At 41.0% G+C, this 21,703-nt stretch overlaps 1 long non-coding RNA gene across 2 annotated transcripts; it reads right to left on the minus strand.

The window, feature by feature from the left end:
* Positions 1-978: 978 nt before the first annotated feature.
* Positions 979-19,937, minus strand: LOC130831522 (uncharacterized). Of its 2 annotated transcripts, XR_009048069.1 has the most exons (7): positions 19,823-19,937; positions 12,997-13,040; positions 11,587-11,674; positions 6,651-6,846; positions 5,388-5,564; positions 2,858-3,016; positions 979-2,271 (listed from the first exon to the last, which is right to left on the minus strand). It is a non-coding gene; the product is annotated as an uncharacterized LOC130831522 (long non-coding RNA). The 2 variants fall into 2 exon arrangements; XR_009048068.1 differs by having other exon boundaries at positions 979-3,016.
* Positions 19,938-21,703: the final 1,766 nt, after the last annotated feature.

A 21,703-nucleotide genomic window follows, 5' to 3' on the forward strand; every position in this document is an offset into this window, starting at 1 on the left:
CATCACCCAAGCACTCCATCAAGATATGCAGCAGTTCCATTGCCATCAGGCTGCTTCTTAGTCAGTCCCTACTTGCTGGTACCCAGAGTCAAGTCTCTTCTGATTTTTATCATTGATTCGTTTTGCCTGTTTTAGAACTTTGCATGAATGATATCATACAATATGTGCTACTTTGTGTTTGGCTTCTTTCATACAACATAGTTTCTGTAAGAGTTATCCATGTTCTTTAGTGTATCTGTAGTTCATTTTTTCCTTTTTATCATTGAGTAGTATTCTGTTATACAAATATATCATAATTTATTCATTCTCTTGTTGATGGACATTTGGATATTTCCAGCTTTATGAGTAAAGCTATTATGGCCATTCTTATAAAAGCGTTTTTATGAACATACTCTTTTTGTTTATCTTGTGTAAATACTTTTGAGTGGATTTCATGAGTCATAGGGTAGATATAGGTCTGACTTCATAAAAAACTGCCAAATTTCTTGCTGTTGACTTTCGAGTTGTTCTGTGAAACTTACAACTTTTCCCTTTGACCAAAGATTGCATTACTATTATTGCCTCCCAGGAATGAAGCTGAACAAGAATTGGGACCTTCCCACGTATAGGCGTATAGGCATGAGACTGCTATTTGCTGACCATGGCATTTACACATGAGCTTTTTTAAACCCCTTCCTGACAGCTGCAGCATCCTGTAATTCATGAGTGAAATTTACATGGTCACAAAAAGAAAACATAGCCCAAAACCCTAAAACCCTAATGCTGTAAAATTAACCTTTGCACTGTCAATGGACAAAACAACCTACCATAACAGAGGACAGTGTCCTCATGAAGTGAAACTTTTGGAACTCAAAGAATTGAACTGGAACAAGTGATATGTAGCTATCGGAAAAAGTAAATTTATAAAAAGATAACAAAAGGTCTAGCCTAATTTCATTATTTTATCAGCTTCATTTTCCACTCCCCAACCAAAGATTTTTTTCATTTGTTCCAGAAATATATTTTATTACATGATATATCATGGAGGGGAGAGAGGAACAAGAAGAAAACCGCTGTGGTAATGACATTACTTCCTTCCGAGACATGCAAGTTCAGTAACAGTGACAAAACTCTAGCACTTTATCATAATTCCCCTTCCCAGAGAGTGGACACATTACCTGAGCTTCATTTCCCCAAAGTGCACTCCTCAGCACTTCAATATTGTACTGGAAGCATACTTATTTTATACTACAGCATACTCAAATGAGCCAAAAAATAAAAAATAAAGAGGTCCAGCCCATCTGCCAGATTTGGAAGAGAGGGAGGCATATAGGAAGAATTTGTGCATACATGTCAAAGAGAAAACAAGAGGGGAATGTTCTGGAAATAGTAAAGGTCTTTTAAGCATGAGTTGTTACTAATGGTAGGACACGAAGCAGAGCCTGTATCCTCCATAGTGCACGGCGTAGGTGCAGCGGGAGAGGGGGAATGAATGAGCTGAGGTAGAATAGAAACGAAAAAATGGGCATCGAAAGAAAATCTGTGGTAGCACCACATACTTTAATGGCCTCACTTTATAGGTCAATGTTTTAAGGTAGCTTTTTTGCATTTGAGTTTCCTGCCCTCTTCCCTAGATGACGAGCCTCAGCTTCTCTCAGTTAAGAGGAAAAGAAAAAAAATGATTTGCAGCTACCTTCTGGATGGCAATACAGAAAGCCCACTTAGGTGACCTTGCCCAAGATATGAATTGAAGAGCAGAAAAGGGCAGATCTCAGAGCTGAAATAGCCATTAGCAGCTTCCTTCCTGGAAACAGAGGGGAGATGATAGATGATAGATAGATAGATGATAGATAGATGACCGATGATAGATAGATAGATAGATAGATAGATAGATAGATAGATGATAGGTAGATGATAGATGATAGATAGGTGATAGATAGAATGTAAATAATAAAGTAACATGTATATATATGAAATAACATATGCAATACACATAATTAATGTATATATTACCAATTATATGGTACATCTCACATAATACATCAAATATCAAGATGGGGGCACATAGCTCTAACAGAAGCAGAACTCCAGTCTCACCTCTACTATAAGCTTCAGGGCTTTATTTCAGTACAAGGAAAAACAACAACAAACTGAAGTGCACTTTCCATCCTTTCAAAGGACAGTTGTCAGGAACGGAGGGCGAGAGCAGAGTTGCCAGGTGGGAGGACAGAATTGGCAGGGAGAGACATTATAGCAAATCCAGAAATGAAGTATTCTTGACTCCTTTTTTCCCTGGTGTGTCATGTTTGATTCAGGGAAGGAAAATAAAGTTGATCCTGGATTAGTTCCTTCCTTGGATTCTCCTTCCACCAAATTCTCCCGAGCGAGGAACAGCTACCCACTTGGAGCTTGGGCAGCCTCTTCAACCATCATTGGCCTAACCTGGCTTGTCAGGAAACCAGCAGCCCCCGCCGGGCTGCTCTATCCTGGACCACTCCTGCAGAATTGTGTCAGGTTCCCATAGCCCTTGTAGCTCCTACTCTAGATTCCCATCCTCTCGCTGCAGGGGCCAGACCAGCTCTTTGTCTGCTGCCACCGTGCATATTTACAGCTGCACCATGAGAAGTGATTGAGGGGCTTTGCACTGTGGCGGGTGGAGGAAAGCAGTAGCGGCGGAGAGAGCTGTCTTTCCTTCAGGGCTGTTTCCTCTGTCACTACCTCTACCATGCCCCACCCTACTCCCACCAAAAAGTGGGGGCAAAAACCAGGATGTTTTTCACGGTCCATTCCTCCATGTTTTAGTGAAAAAGCCCCCATCAGAACCACGGGGCCCTCGGGCTTCCACAGCATCATCCCTGTGCCCGCATCACTCGCCCACCTTTTTTTTCTTTCTTTTTTGGTCTGGTGCAGCCTCATCTGCCCTCCTCCTGCTCAGCCTGGGCGGCAGTGCAGGGGCAGCAGCCCAAGGGGCGGGATGATAAGTGCAGAAGCACGGGATCAGTGGAGAGATTAGTCTGTCAGCCTCCGAAGCACTTTCCTGCCGTAGAGGAGATAAGCGGGAAAAGGTGAATGAGAACACTAGTCACAGCAGATGGTGCCTGAGATTTGGGGAAGAGAGAGGGGGAAAGGGAAGGCTGTGGAGTGTGGGAGACAGAAAGGCTTTAGGGGAAGAGCTGGTGGGGAGAGAAAATGGTCAGCAAGCAGTATCTGGGTGGAGCCTCTGACCTTGACACCACAATGGGATACCACCTCCTACTCATTAGGATGGCTATTATAAAAAAAAATTTCTTTTTTTAAGAAAGGTGAGTAGGTAAAGAAAAAGGGTTGGTGGGGATGTGGACAAATGGGAACCCTTATGCACTATTGATGAGAATGTAAAATTGTGCAGCCACTGCGGAAAACAGTATGGCGGTTTTTCAAAACTTAAGAATAAAATTATCATATGATCCAGCAATTCCACGTCTGAGCCTACACCGAAAAGAACTGAAAATAGGAATTCAAAGAAATATTTGTACACCCATGGTCACAGCAGCATTATTCACAGTAGCCAAAAAGTGGAAGCAACCCAAGTGTCCATTGATAGATGAATGGATAAACAAAATGTAGTTATATACATACCATGGAAATATTATTTAGCATTTTAAAGGAGGAAATACTGTCACATGCTACAATCAGAATAAACCTTGAGGACATTATGCTAAGTGAAGTAAGCCAATCACAAAAATACTATATGATTCCACCTCTATGAGATAACTGGAGTAGTCAAATTCATAGAGACAGAAAGTAGAGAGATGGCTTCCAGGGGCCAGGGTGGGGAGGGAAAGGAGAGTGATTGCTGAACAGGTTAAGAGTCTCAGTGCTGCAAGATAAAAAGAGTTCTGGAGATGAATGATAGTACTGGCTGCACAACACTGAGGATGTATTTAACACACTTAAAAATGGTTATAGTAGCAGCCTGGGGTACCCAACTTAGGACCTCCTGAAAGCTGCATGCTGGGCCCGTACTCCTTCTAATTCTAGCATGTCAATACGCTTTTACAAACATTGCTATATCACAGCTTGTATTTTTACCACTGCAATAACAATACCAGTTAAAAAGTATTCAGAGAAAGGTTTTTCTCTTTTCAGTGTTGTCCTCTCTCTGAATTGCCTCTTCCAATTAATGAAAAGAAGTTGAAAACATTCCCCCACACACACACACAAAAGGGTTAAAATGGTAAATTTTATGTAATGTGTATTTCACCAGAATTTACTTTTTTTTTAAGTGGGGGCGGGAGAGGGAAGGGAATATCTGAATACCTTGGGATCAGGGCTGTTTTTGCTATTTGTGCTATGAGGCTATTTTTCATGGTTACAGTCTCTAATCAGAGAAACCATATAAGTAATTCATTCAATAGCCCCCACTTTCTGATCACATCCTTCCTCACATTCAGTGTCTCAGAAGGCTGAATGTGAATCTGTTGTTCAGATTCCATTGCTGACACTAGTTGCCCGTATGTGGACAGAATTTTAATCCTCATTTTAGCTTTATTCCAGCTCCTTCTTCCTGCTTTAGCAAACCCTATCAAGCAAGCATATAGGATCATGCTGTCAGGTACTATTTTAACCTGGGAGTCCCCTTGTGCTTGTCTTCCCCCGAGTAGTCCAGATATGCTCTCTTCTGAAAAAATATTCATCAGCCATTTCTGCTCACTCAGCCTGAGCAGAAGACTAAGTATGAGGATTCCAGCTATGCTGGTATTATACATTCTATTAACATTATGTTAATTAACTGAAAAACCACACATTGATTTTCCTTCAGAGGGTCAGAGGATCAAATATCAATGAATGGACCCAGCTAGGCTTAATTCGCTAATGGATTTTTAACTTAGGTGGAGAGAAAATCTTCAAGGGAAAAGTAATTTCCCATTTGCCAGAAGAAATGAAGAACTTACCTTCTCCAACGGGTTTAGAGAATTTCAATATTCCAAGGAAGCCAACAATGATTTTTGTACATGAGCATTATGTTTTTCTTTAAATTATTGTAGAAAAGGTCTAACGGAAAGAACCTCAAAGCAAGACCTCAAGTTCAATTAATTATGGAATATCTGGGAATTGTGGATCAAAATGAACATAATTCATTGAACTTGGGCATTAGTATCTATTCTGTCAAGGATCTTAATGCTACATGTCAAAAAATGTTTAGTACTTATAAAATGCTTATGTGTTTAGGACAGTAAAAGGAAAATTCTAACAATGCAGTATAGCACCCTGCTGGGCACTGGGACCCAAAAGTAAATGAGACGTTCACTCCTGGAGCAGACAGTCTAATCAAAACAGTCATCGGGAATCCCTTCAGTGAATGACAGCAGGTCGAATTTAGTGATCTGACTTTGCAAACTTCTCTCTAAACATCTCTTCTTACTCACAGTCAACGTTATCATTGTTATTTCTTGGGCTGGTTTCCAGGCAGGTTTCCTTAAACCACAGGGGTGTGAGAGGTGTGAAGAGTGAAAATACCAGTAACAAAGCGGTAGTTTCTGTGAGCACCCACAACACATCTCTTGTATCACAGCCACAAACATCTTCCCTGATTCAAGAGGATACTGGGGAGAAAAAAAGAAATGGAAGAAAATAGAGCTCATATATCTTATACTAAAAACTGGGCAGCATATGTAATAGAAGCAGCAGAGATATTTACAATTACGTAAAGATATTCATAGGGAAAGGAGCCCTTGCTTCCATCCTGCTACTGTGACACCAAAGGGATTAAAAAAAAAAAAGAGGAGACCAGGGCTCCCCAGATGCTCCTGATGGCCTTTCAGTGCCTCCCGTAGCCCCAGCAGTGTTGTCTTGCCATGCTCGTGTCACTCCAGTCCCAACTGAGGGCAAGTCCTGTCTCCTCTTGTGTCCTGTCTCCTCTTTCCCCTGGGCACAGCTATACTACATTTCCCAGCCTCCTTTGCAGGCACATAGCCCTGTGATTGAGTTCCAGCCAGTAGGCTATGGGAAGAAGTAAAGTACCACTGCCTGGGCTGGCCAGTAAAACCTCCCTCATGATCTCCTGCTCCCTCTCTTCCCCTGTGTGGCAGCTAGTTGTTCATGCCCAAGGCAAATGTTGAAGATGCCAGAGCCCCTGTTGGCCTGGATCCCTGAATGACTGCGTGAAGCAGGGTTTTCCTTACTCCCTTCCCTCTACACACCACTACCCCCACCCACCAACTGGTCTTTATGTCAACAAAATATGAACTATTACGTGAAGCCATTGAAACTGAGAGTTTTCTTTGTTTGAGCCAGGGGTATATTTCCTGAAAAGGTAATGAAGCTTAAGTCTAAGGACCCCTCATCTTCATGGTACCCTTCAAAGAGCCAGGAAAGGTCTCTGGCAATGACTTCACGTGGTCATGTTTTTTTTCTAAAATTTGCGGAAGTAAAATATTTTAGCTACAAGTGGTGAAGACCACATTCTCTTTCCTCTTGATGTCCCCTCCACTATACTTCACTTTGTCTCTAATGACATTGGAGTGGCCGGGGGCATTTTTGGAATTTAGTGAAGAGAAGTTTATTTTAGATTTAATGGGATCATTTATCTGGTTCAAAGTCACATCCAGGTATATTTAAGTCATTGCTAGCTGTACCAGTATAGAAACTGCTTTCCAGGAATTCTCCCATTGCCCTCTGTGCCAACTCACCTGGTGTTCAAACATGAAGGAGCAGGACCAGAGGCTCTAACTTAACATGTACAGGTTCTGTGGGTTTCCTGGAACCAGAGGGATGGGTAGTAGAGTACAAGGTTTGAAATGTACCCTGTCAGAAGCTTCTCTGGGAATTCCTTCTAATCGTTAGGCACGTAAATGTGCAAGTAGACAATTTGGTTCTCATCAACACCTAGTCAAAACAGAGATTGTGTTTTGTGAGTGTATACAATTATAAGTGTGCCATACATTTCCCCCTTTTATTATAGAAATCACTCAAAATAGAATCTATCAGAATTCTTGTGTTTGTTGAGCACAAGCTGTAGGACTACTACAAAGAGGGCATCATTTGCCTTGTCTTCCTTCTTCTATTCATCCTAACAATCAATAGTTGAGAATTAACTCTAATTAACTATCCTAGAAGAAAGACCAAATTATGTTTTCATTCTCTCTGTAGAAAGTGATATTATGAAATCATTGGCATATGAAGAAATGATCAAAAAAGTATGCCACTCAAGAAAGTAAGAAAAAAAGTCTCAAAGAGATGTGTCAGACAACTAGTAAAAATATATTGTTATGTTTCTGGGCTTCAGACTATTTATCAGCTTTTTAAAAGTGCAAGTTATTGGCATGCCGATGGAAATTGAGTAAGAAACGTTTGGATAGTTTCCACATACTACATTATAATTATTAGAAAAAAATAATTTCAAGAGAGCAGGGGGAGCTTCCTAGGTGGCACAGTGGTTAAGAATCCACCTGCCAATGCAGGGGACACAGGTTCGATCCCTGCTCCAGGAAGATCCCACATGCCTCGGAGCAACTAAGCTCGTGCACCACAACTATTGAGCCTGCGCTTTAGAGTCCGTGAGCCACAACTACTGAGCTCATGTGCTGCAACTACTGAAGCCCATGCGCCTAGAGCCTGTGCTCCACAACAAGAGAAGCCACGGCAATGAGGACCCCGCGCACCACAACGAAGAGTAGCCCCCACTCACCGCAACTAAAAGAAAGCCCGAACACAGCAACGAAGACCCAACACAGCCAATAAAATAAATAAATAAATAAATAAAATTTATTAAAAAAAGAGAGAGAGAAGGAGGATAATTTGGTAGTCAAGTATAGCTCCAAGGTCTCAAAAAGGACTCAATTTTTCTGGTTTTCTTAATAAAGTCCAGTGGAAATATGAAAAAAAAGGGCAAGTTATTGGGATGTACCTAATTATTCTAAAAAAGTCCCTTTTGTGCTGAGTTTTATATTTGTAACTGTGTATTCTTTTCTTAAAAAGCCCCCAATATTTTATAACCTTCAATCCCCGCTATGTCCACCCCTGACACAGCATCTAGCATTATTCTACTGATACACCTTCAGTGCTGCCCAGGGTCACTATGTTGTATGGGTGGGCTGCCCTCAATCTCAGTGCTCTAGGGCATCTCCAGGGAGAGGCTTCTTTCCCTTAATCCACTCTCATACCAGTTCCCTCTCTTGGGGAACATGGGGCAGGTTGTCTGAGGCTGGACAGGAAGACAGTGCAGAGGCATTTTTTCACCTGTGCTCGCAGTGATCACGCCCTCCCTTCCAAAAAGCATTCCTGGACACAGCATGAGCACCCGTTTTCTAGCTCCCCAGCACACACAGTGCCAGGTGCTACTCTCGGGGGCCAATTGTCAGATTTAATAAAACCAGTCACTGGCTCCCCTGAGCTGTCAGGCAAGCCCAAATCTGGCCAACCTGCCAATTAACCCTCCAGACTTGCCCAAACACGTCTGAAGTCACAGCCACCACCCAGCTCAGATACTCGGCTTCCAGTCTTTCTAGTCTAAGAAGTGCTTCTAAGTAATAAATCTCATGCAATCCTGTGAGGATGCAAGTAGGATTCCTCCCTATGTTATAGACAAGAACTGGATTTGGACAGCTTCAGCGATTTCCCTGGGGTCATGGAAACTACAAGCCCTAGACTAAGTGCTGAAACCCCAAGCTTCCACCTCCAGAGTCCGGGCCCTGTGGCCCCTCAATCCATTGAGATAAAAAGCACTGACTACAAAAGGATTAGGCAAGGTGAAGATGCTAAAACATTAGCACAGCTGCTGAGACTTTTTTAGAAGATCCGGGGCTGTTTTTTTGTTTGTTTTGTTTTGTTTTGTTTTGTTTTAAGCAGATACACACACACAAAAAAGGTTGGCACCTTCCACCAATAGTAGATATGGAATGGATTATTTCTTCCTTGACCCATTTAATTCTCAATTGAGAGGGAATCAAATAGATGGCCCTATAATGCTTTTCTATCTGAAATAATCATCAGTACTCCATAACCAGAACAACAAAGCATATCTTCTTTTCTCTTACTATTGCTATTCATGTTACACAAAAACACCAAAATGTACTCTAAGCTGTTGTAATATCAATTCATCTACATTGCAGATGAAAGAGTGATCCCTAAAGCTGTTGTAGAGAGCTTGTAAGAGGGTAGATGGGAGAAAAAGATGAGGATCTGACCTTACACAAAGAGATTGAATGGCTCTCACACACTAGAGGCAAAATTCACAGCAGAGGAAATGGCTCTGTGTCGGAAATAGTTCTTGATGGGTCTTTGATGGAGAAAAGTGAGCCCCGCCCCCACCTGCTACTCCCAGGGGCCAACAAAGAGGAAAGATGCAACTGGAAAAGAGCTACATTTCTTGGTAAGAAAATAACAGAATTAGGAGTTGTTCATTGATGGCTTGAGAGAAACTGGGGTGAGGTAGATGTGGCACCAAGAAGGAGGAAGGAGGAGATATAGAAGGAAGGTTTTGAAGAAAAGAAAGGGGTCTGAGTAGAGTCCATAAGCAGAAACCAAAATGGGAGATGGTGGCTCAGTAAGAAATGCCCTGAATTAGGAAAAGGCCATGGAACCTTAAGCCAGGGATGTCTACAATGCAGTTTGAAGATTCTTCTTGTGGTGCAAACTCTAATATCATCACCCCCCATCCCTTCCCTTTCCCCTAAAACCTCCAGTCAAAATCTGCTCTCCTCCACAGTCCTTGCTGGGACACTTTGGAGAGAAGGGACTGTGGTTGGGTCCTGCATGAGAAAGCCAATCCAAGAAGAGAGAGGTCTCAGAGCCAAGAGCAATGACCAGCTGCAGCCCTGGGAGCCCTGAAGAGTGAGTCCCCTTAGAACATGCAAGCAGTATCAGAGAATCCTTCTAGCAGCATGTGAGATGGAGGCTCAAACCATCTTATCTGGATATTAAAGGATGTCCACAGAATTTTGCAGAAATTGGGGATGTCTGGGATGCATAAGCCTAATATAAAATAGCTCACTTGTTAGGCTGATATTAGTCTTTGAGTCTTAGCGTGAAGCAAAAGACATCATACAGGATCAGAAGCCAGGAGATCTAAGACTGAAAGCAAGGGACATAGCTAGTGACAAGGCTGGCATTAATGCAGCGTTCTGCTTCCCTGTTCACAGTCCTTCCCAGAACAGCATGAGTCATGGGCTGAATTGTGTTCCCCCCAAATTCATTTAAGTCCTAACCCCCAGTACCCCAGAATGTAACTGTACTTGAAGATAGGGTCTTTAAAGAGGTAATTAAAGTAAAATCAGGTTATTACAGTGGACCCTAACCCAATCAATGACTAGTGTTCTTATAAGAAGAGGAAATTAGGACACAGAAAAACACAGAGGGAGGACCATGTGAGGACACAGGAGAAAGCCATCAACAAGTCAAGCAGAGATGCCTCAGAGGAAACCAGCACCTCCACTGCTGAGAGAGAAATTCTATTTAAACCATCCAATCTATGGTACTTTCTTAGAGCATCCTTAAGAAAATAATATAGCACCCTCCCTCTCCTGGTCACAGGTCACTGAGGTCAGACCAGTCCCGTCCCCACATGCCAAGGTGGCTAAAAAAAAAAAAATCCAAAGCATGAACAAAAATCCTGAGAATTTTCACTTTGTATTTTGAGTAATTTGAGCCAAACAATTTACTCTGTATATACAAGGTATTTTTTGCACATAAATGTGCAGTTTCAACAAATAAAACCTGATTGCAGGCTAAAACCATGCTCTCTTTCACTCTGATCTCCAGGAAAGCAAAATATTTGCATTATGTAAGAATAAAAAATATTTCTAAATTATTTTGTATTAATTATACAAAAATTATTTTGCATTTAATTCAATATCTGACTCTATATTTCTAGGAATTTTTACATGGCATCCAACCTTGTGATACCTAGTTCATCATGTGGCAGCTTGGAGCAGCTGTGGAATTGTTGGCAGTATATTCTTTGTCATGTTGCCTTTAAGGTATTTATAAGTTTGGAGTCAGTGTAGTTGATTTCTACACTTTAAAGCTTATCTATTGACTTATTATAATATTTAGGCTTTGTCAGTATCAAAAAGATGGTATGAGAACATGAGGGTACCCACAAACTCTACATGTGTTCAACTTTAACTGTATCCAAAAGGCAACATGATACATGACTTGGAAAATGTATCAGTTGTCACTTCTGTCTGAAAAACTTTGGTCCCACTTATAAGAGTGTACCGTTGACCCTTGAACAACATGGGTTTGAACTGCTGTGGGTCCACATATACACGGATTTTTTTTTTTCACTAAATACATACTATAGGACGACATGATCTGTGGTTGGTTTAATCCGTGCACAAGGAAACTTGGGTAGGGAGGAACCACAGATCTAGAGGGTTGACTGTAAAGTTATACCCAAGATTTCAAATGTGGGGGTATGGGGGTCAGTGTACCTAACCTTCAAGTTGCTCACGGGTCAACTGTATTTTAAAGTTTTCCCAAACCCAAATTATATACATCCCAAACAAGTTATCCTTCCTCTTTCCTGATTGTTCCCTCAGAATCAATGCACATGGTAGACCCAGTTTTTAGAGTTTCCTGTTTGATCTCCTGGGTACTCAAAGAACAAAGACGATTTTAACTCACTTTCTCCTCCTCCACACTGGTTCTGGGGGTGTGGAACAAAAGTAGCAATCAATCCAAAGAAATGCAGAGCTAAATGGTATTGGATCAGCTGGATACAGAAAAAGCAAAACTTAATATCATCTTACAAACAAAATTATTTCCTAGACCAGCGCCTCTTAAACTTGAATATGCATAGGAAGGTGTTGTAAATTGCTGTTGGAGGACAAAGGGAATGAAAAGCGCTTACCAAGCTGAGAAGGTATCTTGAGACGAAAAAATAAGGGAGACAGTTCCATATAATCAACAGGTCTGTTTATTATAGAGTAACATACTCACAGGGTGGGATTGGGAGGACAAGGATCCGGAGGAGCCACCGCTGTACTCTACACCAAAAAGGGGCCCTTGGGACAATTTTATAGTCAACCTAGGGTATATGGGCACGTGCTTGGAAACAGTACGTGCATTCCTAAGGCAAGATTTATCAATGGATAGCTAGTCTCGTGGGTGCTGGGAATACATTCAGCAAAGGTCTTTGTCATTGTCTGGGGACTAACAGAGCATAGAGGCCACCTGGTCCTAATGATTATTAAACAATATCTGTTAACTACAAAGCCCTTCACAACAGAGAAGTGATTTGTGGCACAGTACAGTCTTGGGTAGGGTCAGTAGAAGGACAGGAGGGACTGTACTGGCCCAAGATGGTATCGGTTATGCTAACAGCCATAACAGCCATACAGTTGCAGACATGAGGAGGTCTGGGATGGGTCCTGAGATTCTGCGTTTATGAAAATCTCTAAGGTAACAGTGATGCTGCTGATTTATTGAAAACACTTTAAGTAGCAAGATTCTAGATTTTATATATATATATATATATTTCTAAATCTATAAAAATGTTACTATATAAAGTATTAGAAAAAAGTAGGAGAACATTTTTATAATTGGGGTGGGGTGGGGTCAGAGTTTCTTTCCATAGTAGGTTTAAAGAAAAAGACAATTAGGTTTAATGCATAAAAAGTTTAAACTTCTATGCAATGAAAACTTCTGTATGATAAAGTTGAAGGACAGTAAAGCAACTGATAGCATATTTCCAAAATATATAACAAAATTTCCTATTCAGAATATACTAAGAACTCCTTCAAATCATAAAAAAAGATTAAAATCACAGAAGAATTACAATTTAGCAATAAACATGAAATTGCATCAACCTTTCTAGTAATGAAGGAAATGCAAATTGAAACCACATGAGATATTTTCTATTCATTCAGTTGTCAAAAATTAAAAACAATGTGTTTTGGCATTTTATAACCTGTCATTGTTAAGTTTAAGGCAATACAGCTCCAAAAATGGGAATATATTTTATCATAGATACCAATTTAAAGATGAGGAAACCGATGCTTAGAAATGTGAAATGATTTACCCAAAATTACTTACTGTAGTAGCTATTTAGAACAGTGGCCTCCCAGCTGGCAGTTTAGCTTTGGAGATAAGAGACATCAAGTTAGAAATGTCAATGGCATGCTGCAGTCCATAAAACAGCAAGATTTATCATTCTATCCCATTTATCATTGTCTGTAATGGTGCCAATGCTTTATTTTCTATAGCAGATGATGAAAATGTAGAATTCAATTTTGTTTTAATATCTTTCTTATGTATATTCATAGTATAATATATGTACATATATAAACAGTTGAGATTACATTGTGTAATCTCACTGCATAAAAAAATATAAAAAATAACAGTATAAAACATTACATAAAAATATGTATTAGCATTATATAAAAATACTTTCAGGGAATTCCCTGGTGGTCCAGTGACTGGGACTCTGCATTTTAACTGCCAAGGGCCCAGGTTCAGTCGCTGGTCAGATAACTGAGATCCCCCAAGCTATGTGGCCAAAAACAAATTTTTTTTTCACTATTAAGAAAATACAATTTTAGTAACTTCTTAATGGTTCATCCTGTGGTAGAATATGTCATAATTTATTCAACATCTCCCCAACATTGGACGTTTGGTTGTTTCCACCTCCTCCTTGCTTTTGCTATTCTAAAAACCATCTCCATAAACAAGTAAATCTATGTTAACAACTTGGCTATTATTTCTTTAGGAGAGTCACTGAAAAGTAGAATGTGAATCAAAGGGTCAAAACATTTTTATATCTTTTGATATATATCAGTAAATTCCTTTCCAGAAAGATTGTGCCAATTAAGGCACCCACCATTGGAGTATGAATATTATCTTTTTAAATGAATAATGTGATTGCTAAAAAAAAAAAATGACTTTAAATTTTTAGTTTGTTAACCATTAATGAGACTAAACATTTTTGCAGGTTTATAATCCATTTATGTCCTGTCTATGAATATTTTCCACCCACTTCCTCTGCCCTTATAGATGTTGGGTCTCAGATGTTGGTCCATATACACTTTTCAGATATGTAGAATATTCACTTTTGTCCATCATGTTCCTGACAAATATTTTTTCCCACATTTTGCGCATTTTTTCATTTTCATTGAGGAGCTTTTCCACAAGGCCAGTAGTTCTATATTTTTTGATCTGTAACAAATTCTTCTTCAGTCCCAATGCTGCCATTGCAGGTCCAGGCTCTCCTGATCTTAATATTAAATCACAGAGAATTCCCTGGCCGTCCAGTGGTTAGGATTTGGTGCTGTCACTGCCAAGAGCACGAGTTCAATCCTTTCACTGGGAAACTAAGTTCCTGCAAGCCCATCCTGCTGGACAGCACCAGATTTCTCATTCTGAAACCCGTTCTGAATCATTTTACACGTGAAAGGAGACGATTTGCTTGCAGACAGTATAGATGAGTTCATGCTGGTGAACCTGCGCTTGCCTGTGGAGAGAATCAATACCTTTTCTAGCCTTATCCAGATCAGGAAACGATAATTACTTAATTTCCTCTGGATACCTCTATTAAGGACTCAAGCCCAAGCTAGTCTCCTCCCAGGGTTATTTTAAGCAGATTTCAAAAAAAATTCTGTCTTTATTTCCAATCCACTCATTGGTTGGTCCAAAGAAGCTACTAGTTCCTAGCAAGTCCTGAGTTAAAACCTTTTGTTTCCTGATCACTTTCCCTCAAACAGCATGGGAGCCTTGTTCTGCTCTGAGCTACTCTTTTCTTAAATCAGTGTTTTAGTTCAACATCTCCCGAATAGCTAGGCAGAGGTACCCATGTTCCTGTGTTTCCCCATCGTCTCTCCTTGCTACTCTTGAGAACAGACCATACTTATCTGTTCCGCCAAACACCAGAGACACACTGTCTCCTTCAGAGGGTCATCTCTAGGTCATTCTCATGAGAGGAGGGGGTTAAGTTGAAGTGAGTGTGACAGCCAGAGGGCTGGTCTCAAAATGAGATGTGAGTCCCTGGGGTCAACTCACCAGGGTGCCTGTAAGTGTCTAGAGAAGCAGAAAAAGTCTCTTCAAGGACAGAGATGGAGTCAGCAGCCAGGGTCCTTCAGAATGAGTGCCCCCTACTCTGTAGTCCGTGAACCTGTCCTCTCTGGAGACAGTGTCTGAAGGGGTCGTAACCCATTCTCTCACCACAAAAGACACAGACTTTTCCAGCTCCCAGAAGAATGTGGGGCAGGGTGTGAGTTTCCTCCAAGTTCATTGCCCTGTCTTCTCTCTCTCCAGCCCCTCACAACTTGGTGGGGGTGGGGGGTATCTGACTAATAGATTTGAGTCCTGTAACCTTCTGAAAATGCTAATGAGAAAGAGAAGGACCCCAGGAAGCATCAAAATGCTGACATGACTAGGGATGCATTTGAACCTGTGCAGAGAGATGTGGCATATTTATCAGGCAATTTTCCAAGCATGCTGGGTCTCCTTGAAGATGCCACAAGCACATGAGCTCCTGCATATCACAAATCTTGTATTTAATGGTAATATTATTTTCAGTTTAAGTTTCTTTTGCTCCACCATCTACTGCTTCAAGTTGCCCAAATAGGCACAAATTTGCTTTTTCTTTGGAGATTGTTTCTGGAGGAAGGAATGGTAATGGGGCAAGAAAGGCAATAACTAACTTTTTTTAAGCTTCTCTGTGCTTTACATATTTTGCTCATTCTCTGCCTCTACTCTTTCCTGGCACTAACCATTTCCTACTATCTCACAGAATTATGGATTCATAGAATTGAGAACTGAGAAGGACCTTGGAAACCGTAAGACCTAACTTCCTCATTTTACAAATAAGGAAACTGAAGCCCAATGAGGAGAAATGAGTTGCCTAAGATCACACTTCTACAGAGTGGAGATCCCCCGGGCAGAATGCCCTTGCCTCCATGCAGGTTGCCTAGAGACCACCACACCTCCCCAATCTCCCTGCTGCTCTGCGTTCCCTCAGCACTTTAAAGTCTATGTGGCCCAGACATCCCTACAGCACGTATAATGTGATGGAGGCCTTCTCTGGTTGTTTCACACATAAGAGCAAAAACAAACTTTCATCTTGGACAGTCCTTAGAAATCTTCCCACCCTGCACCCTCAGGTTCCTAGCTTGTATTGAGTCCCAAGAATTATATATGATCCCTGGGGAGGTCCATTCTTCTGTACACAGGTCTTATTTTCCCAGTTAGACTGCAAGAAGCATTCTTCCTTCCCTCCTCTTCAAGCAATATTCAGCTTGATGGCTGAACTGAAATCTACAATGAAATGAATCGAAGCAAATGATATCAGACCACAACACAAAGGAGGGGGTACAGGAGGGAGAATATGACAGCAGGGAGGTGTGTAGGAACCACACTATAGAAAAAGGAGGGTTTGGCTCCAACTTTGTTGCCATAGGCAGAGACTCTCCATACAGTCCTGCTGTCCTCACAAAGATGGGTTTTGCTTCACCCAATAGTCATTTTTGTCAGCCCTCCATCTCCGGCCTGGGAGCACATAAAAGGCATACCAGGACTCGAGGATTCCCCATCCTGGAAACAAATCCAAAGCTGTTGCATCCTGTGGCCAAAGCACAGACCGAAAAAATGCTGCCTGGTCACCCCTTCTCATTCTGTTCAGGCCACTGGACACAGCACTTGCCAGCTCCAAACTCACTTTTTGTCCAGAGACTCAATACACCTATTGAGTGAGTGTCCAGGAATGGCCTTTCCTCTGTCCCTTTCTGGTGCCTCCAGGCAGAAAGCCCAGCAGGCTCTGTTTTGTGAGCGGAGCCCAAGGCAGGGGAGGACCGGGCTACATCGGGAGCCCCCCTCATCTGCATTCAGCTCTCTTGCTTTGCATCCTTGTCCTCTGCCACAAACAGGACACAAACAGGGTCTTGTTTACTGAGATCCACCTGTGCGCAGCACTGTGCTGAGTCCTGAGAGGAACAGGATAAAGAGAATGGGAATTTTGGGTCATGGTAGGATTTCCAAATAGCAACATCCAGAAATATTGCATAGACCAAAGAATCCAATCACCAGGTACCACGAGCAGGCATCTTTCTGAAGAGGGCCTTCTGCCTACAACCTGTGGGTAAACTGTTTCTGCCATCTGATCTCTCCGGTATGCATAGTTGAGAATTGCCTAGAGTCTACTTGCTATTTATTTGCTTGTTTGAATTTTTGGTGAATTCCCTCTTCTTATTGATTTGTATTCCCTCTCACCCCCTCTCTTCTCTCTAGCATCACTCCCTCCCAATTTTCAGTGTTAGGGAGTGTGGGATCAACATGTACACACTGCTATATTTAAAATGGATAACCAAGGACCCACTACTGGATAGCACAGGGAACTCTGCTCAATATTATGTAACAACCTAAATGGGAAAAGAATTTGAAAAAGAGTAGATACATGTATGTGAATCACTTTGCTGTATACCTGAAACTATCACAACCTTGTTAATCAACTATACTCTAATATAAAATAAAAAGTTTTTAAAAAAAGACACATCTTTATTCATAGCCACATGAACACATACAAATATTTATAAGGATACATAAGAATTTTCCTTTTTGTATTTTTTTTTTTTTACAAAAATGGGTCATACTAGGTATGATTGCTCTTTGATTTCTCACTTTGGGATGCATGATAAACATTCCCTCTGGTGCATGGATATAGTTCTAACTCATTCTTTTCAGTAGATGCATTGTATTCCACGGTTATGTGTACCTCAACTCATTCAATCATTTTTCTACTAACAGTCACTGAGGTTGCTTGCACTACAAATACTGCTACTATGAACAGCGTTGCTGAAAAACCTTTGTTCCTATGTCCTTAAATGTTGAGTTTGTGTCTATAGGATAGCTTCCTAGGAGTGGCATTCCCAGGCCAATTACATGTATTTTAAAGGACAAGTAATTATAGTAGGTGTGTTTTAAATACGCATTTTTAAAAAATAATCAATTTATTTATTGGTTGTGTTGGGTCTTCGTTGCTGCACACAGGCTTTCTCTAGTTGCTGAGAGCGGGGGCTACTTTTCATTGTGATGCATGGGCTCCTCATTGCTGTGGTTTCTCTGTTGTGGAGCACGGGCTCCAGGTGCATGGGCTTCAGTAGTTGTGGCTCACAGGTTCTAGAGCGTAGGCTCAATAGTTGTGGCACATGGGCTTAGTTGCTCCGCAGCATGTGGGATCTTCCTGGAGCAGGAATTGGACCTGTATCCCCTGCATTGGCAGGCAGATTCTTAACCACTGTGCCACCTAGGAAGTCCTAAATAGTTGTGTTTTTAAATACATGTAATTATAATTCAAGTAGATGTTGCTAGATTGTTTTCCAAAAAGGCTAGGGTGTTTCCCATTCCCACCGGCAATGAATGAGAATACCCCTTTCCCCACTTTCTAGCCAGCACTGGATTTTAGTGTTATTTCTCAACTTTTGGCAAACAGTTGAGTGAAAAATTTTTTATTACATTGGCACATCAATTTGCATTTTCCTGATTACTAGGCAGATTGCTCATCTTTTCACAGATTTATTTGCCATTTGGATTTTTTTTCCTATAAATTGTCCACTCATTCCCTTTGTCCATTTTTCTATTGAGATGTTAAAATTTTTTTTGCAAGTGAGTATGAGCTCTTATATATTTTGGATGTTAACCCTATGTTATGTTTTTCACAGCATGTAATTTATCATTTGACTTTCTTTTGTCTTGTAAGTAAACATAATCTTCTATATGCTTATCTTTCCTTTCACAGCTTTTAAGATTGTTGTCTGACTTAAAATTCTCTTCCCTACCTGAAGTTATCTAATATTATTTTACATTTTTTCTAAATTTTAAAATCCTTTTGTACTTAAATATTTGCTGTACTTTTAAATGTGGGGTTTTTTTTCCCTAAATTGTGTGAGGGAGGGGCACATCTTCCTTTTCTTCCTGATGGATAACAGTTTTGCCAGCACTATCCTTTAGTTACTAAACTGAAATATCACCACTGTTACATACTTAATTAGACTTTGCCTCTATTCTGTTCCACTGATCTGTCTTTTCTCATGCCAGTATCACAGTATTTTGATAACTGTGAGTGATCTAAATGTTTTTAATGTACACTAAGTCTAGTTTCCTCATCTTTTCTTTCATAATTTTCTTGAGAATACATAACATGTGATTGGCATTCCTATGTGGCATTTCTTGTTGCCTTCTGCTTCTGTCAAGCTTACCGTGAAGCATTTGCATATAAGTGCCTTACTTTCTAGCTGGAAAGAGATACCATGCTTATAAAGTAGGGAATAAAATCTAGGATCCCAGAAACAGAGTCCATCATGAAAATTTCTGGGTTGAAAGTTATCTATTTTGCAAAATGTTGCATCTTAGGTCCAAATATAATCTTTAGTTTTTATACTTGTTGGAAAAATTGTAGAACACACAAATGCATGGGGACATAGTCCAGACCACACAGCAAGTAGAGTGCTGTGGGGATTCAGGCAGATGAAGGAAGCAGAATAGGGGTAGAAGTCAGGCCATTTCCTTGAGGCAGTAAGTTTTGAGTAGTTTTGCAAAGTGATGATAGATGAGGAGGTCATTGTGGTTTGAGTTCCACCAGTAATTAGCTCAAAAAACACCTTTGACAAGCTACTCAATCTGGGCTCCGTTTCTTCACTTACAAAACAAGGTGGTATCACCTGGTTGTTTTCAAATAAATGTGTAATAGAGCATTGTGATTAAAAGCACAGGCTCTGGAATCACCCAAACTGGCTGAAAATCCAAGCTTATATACTTCTCAAATTACTTTGGAATTCTTATTTACTCTCTCAGTTTCCTCATATTTACTTAAAAAAGAAAAAGATGAGGAGAAGAAAGATGATGGCGAAGTAGAAGGATGTGCAATGCATACCTCTCCACAGATGCATCAGGAATACAGCAAAAGACGCAATCATTCCCACAGAGAACCAGCTGAACACCAGCAAATGACCTCGGACACCAGAAAGGACTGCAGCTGGGCGGCCATGGTGGCGGCTCGATACTGCTGACTCACAAGCAGGGGGGAGGAGCCATGGGTGTAGCCTCTCTCTCATCCTGCCATGGGCAAAGGAAGGACCTCTGTGGGCCTGGCTAATGCACTCAGGGATAACAAAGGCCCCCGGGTGGGGCTAGCCTAGAGTGCTAGCCTAGAGGCTAGAGTGCTAGCCTAGAGTGCCTGCCTAGAGTGCCAAAAGTCCGCAGAGTGGCCCAGCTCTGGAGGCATTCTGTTTACACCTGAGCCGCCAGCGTCCCTCTGCAACAGGCACCACGACAGCCAACTGAACCACCACATCCCAGGAGGGTGCCACTGCTCACTCATTCCCAGGGGAAGGAGCCACTATTGTACCCTCTCTCTCCCCACACACCAGGGTGCTTACAGACAAACAATAAAGGAAGCTCTGCTGCTCACAGAGTAATACAAAAAGCCCAAGGCAGGTAAAAGGACACTTACAGCTGAGACCCCAAGGAAACAGAGATATTATTATTAATTCTATTGATCTGGTCCATTCTGGGGTCAGTTCTAGCTTTTTTTTTTTTTTTTTTTTTTAATTACAATCTTAGTCCTAAGGGATCTACCCATTTTATAACATATTTATTATTCTATTTTTTATTCTATTTTTATTTTTAGCCTTTTGATATATTTCTATTTCTAGCTAAGTTTTTGTGGTGCTGACTCTATCTCTCCTACCTTCTTTTCATCTCTTTCATACATTTCTATTTTTTTCTTTTTCTTTTCATATTTGCAGTCACACTACGCTCTTCTGTTGCCCTCTCTTCTATCCTTTTTTAGTTTCCTTTATCTTAATATACTTATAAGCAATATTGTCAGTCTGCTCTGTTTCCTTGCTTTATTCTCCAGAGGACACACCACTTTAGTTCTTGTTATTAGGTTTTGTCTTTATCTTAGTTCTAAGTATAATCGTCTCATTTTGTTCTGAGAATCTTCAGTCTGTCTGGTGGTACTCTTGCTCTTTATTATATTTGAACCTAGCTTTCAAAATCTCCCTGGATTTGTATTTGTGTGTGTGTGGTGTTTTTTTTGTTTTTTTTTTTTGGTTTTGAATTTCTGTTGGTTTTCTTTTTGATTGTCCAATGGCATACTGGGGTTCTTCTGTCAGGTCTTTCTAGTGCCTTATGTTCTAATGGATTCAGTATTTGTGTGTCTTATACATGTATGTGTTTCCTTGATTTATTATTTATTTGACTCAACACTCTGCCATTACTCTGGGGCTTGGACAGTCTTATTTAAACCCCTTTATTGCCAGGACAAGCAACCTCTGAAGTCTGGACTACACCATCAAAAGTCAAGTAGGATGCTCTGGGGAGGGAGCACTGAATCCAGGATGCTAGACTACTAGAGAGTCCTCAGACACAGCGAAGATTAACTGCAGAGAACTCTCACGTAGCCCTGTATCAGAGTCTAAGACTTGGCTTCGTCCGACTATCTGCAACTGCCAGTGCTGGACAGCTCACAACAAACTACAAACAAGACAGGAACACAAACTCACCCATGAGCACACAGACCACCTAAAGCCATATTAACCTCACAGACACCTGACACGGCCCTGCTCATCAGAGAGAAAAGACACAGAGCCACATACCGGAAAGCAGACACCAGACCCCCCCACCACGAAGCCTACTCAAGACAATGGACAAACCCCACCACAGGGAGCAGAGGGTAGAAACAAGAGGGATTACTTATAGGCAGCATAGGGAAAGGAGACAGCAAATCCTATAAATTAGATAAAATGAG

This window comes from Hippopotamus amphibius, chromosome 11 (genome assembly GCF_030028045.1).
Source record: "Hippopotamus amphibius kiboko isolate mHipAmp2 chromosome 11, mHipAmp2.hap2, whole genome shotgun sequence".
Taxonomy (NCBI): Eukaryota; Metazoa; Chordata; class Mammalia; order Artiodactyla; family Hippopotamidae; genus Hippopotamus; species Hippopotamus amphibius.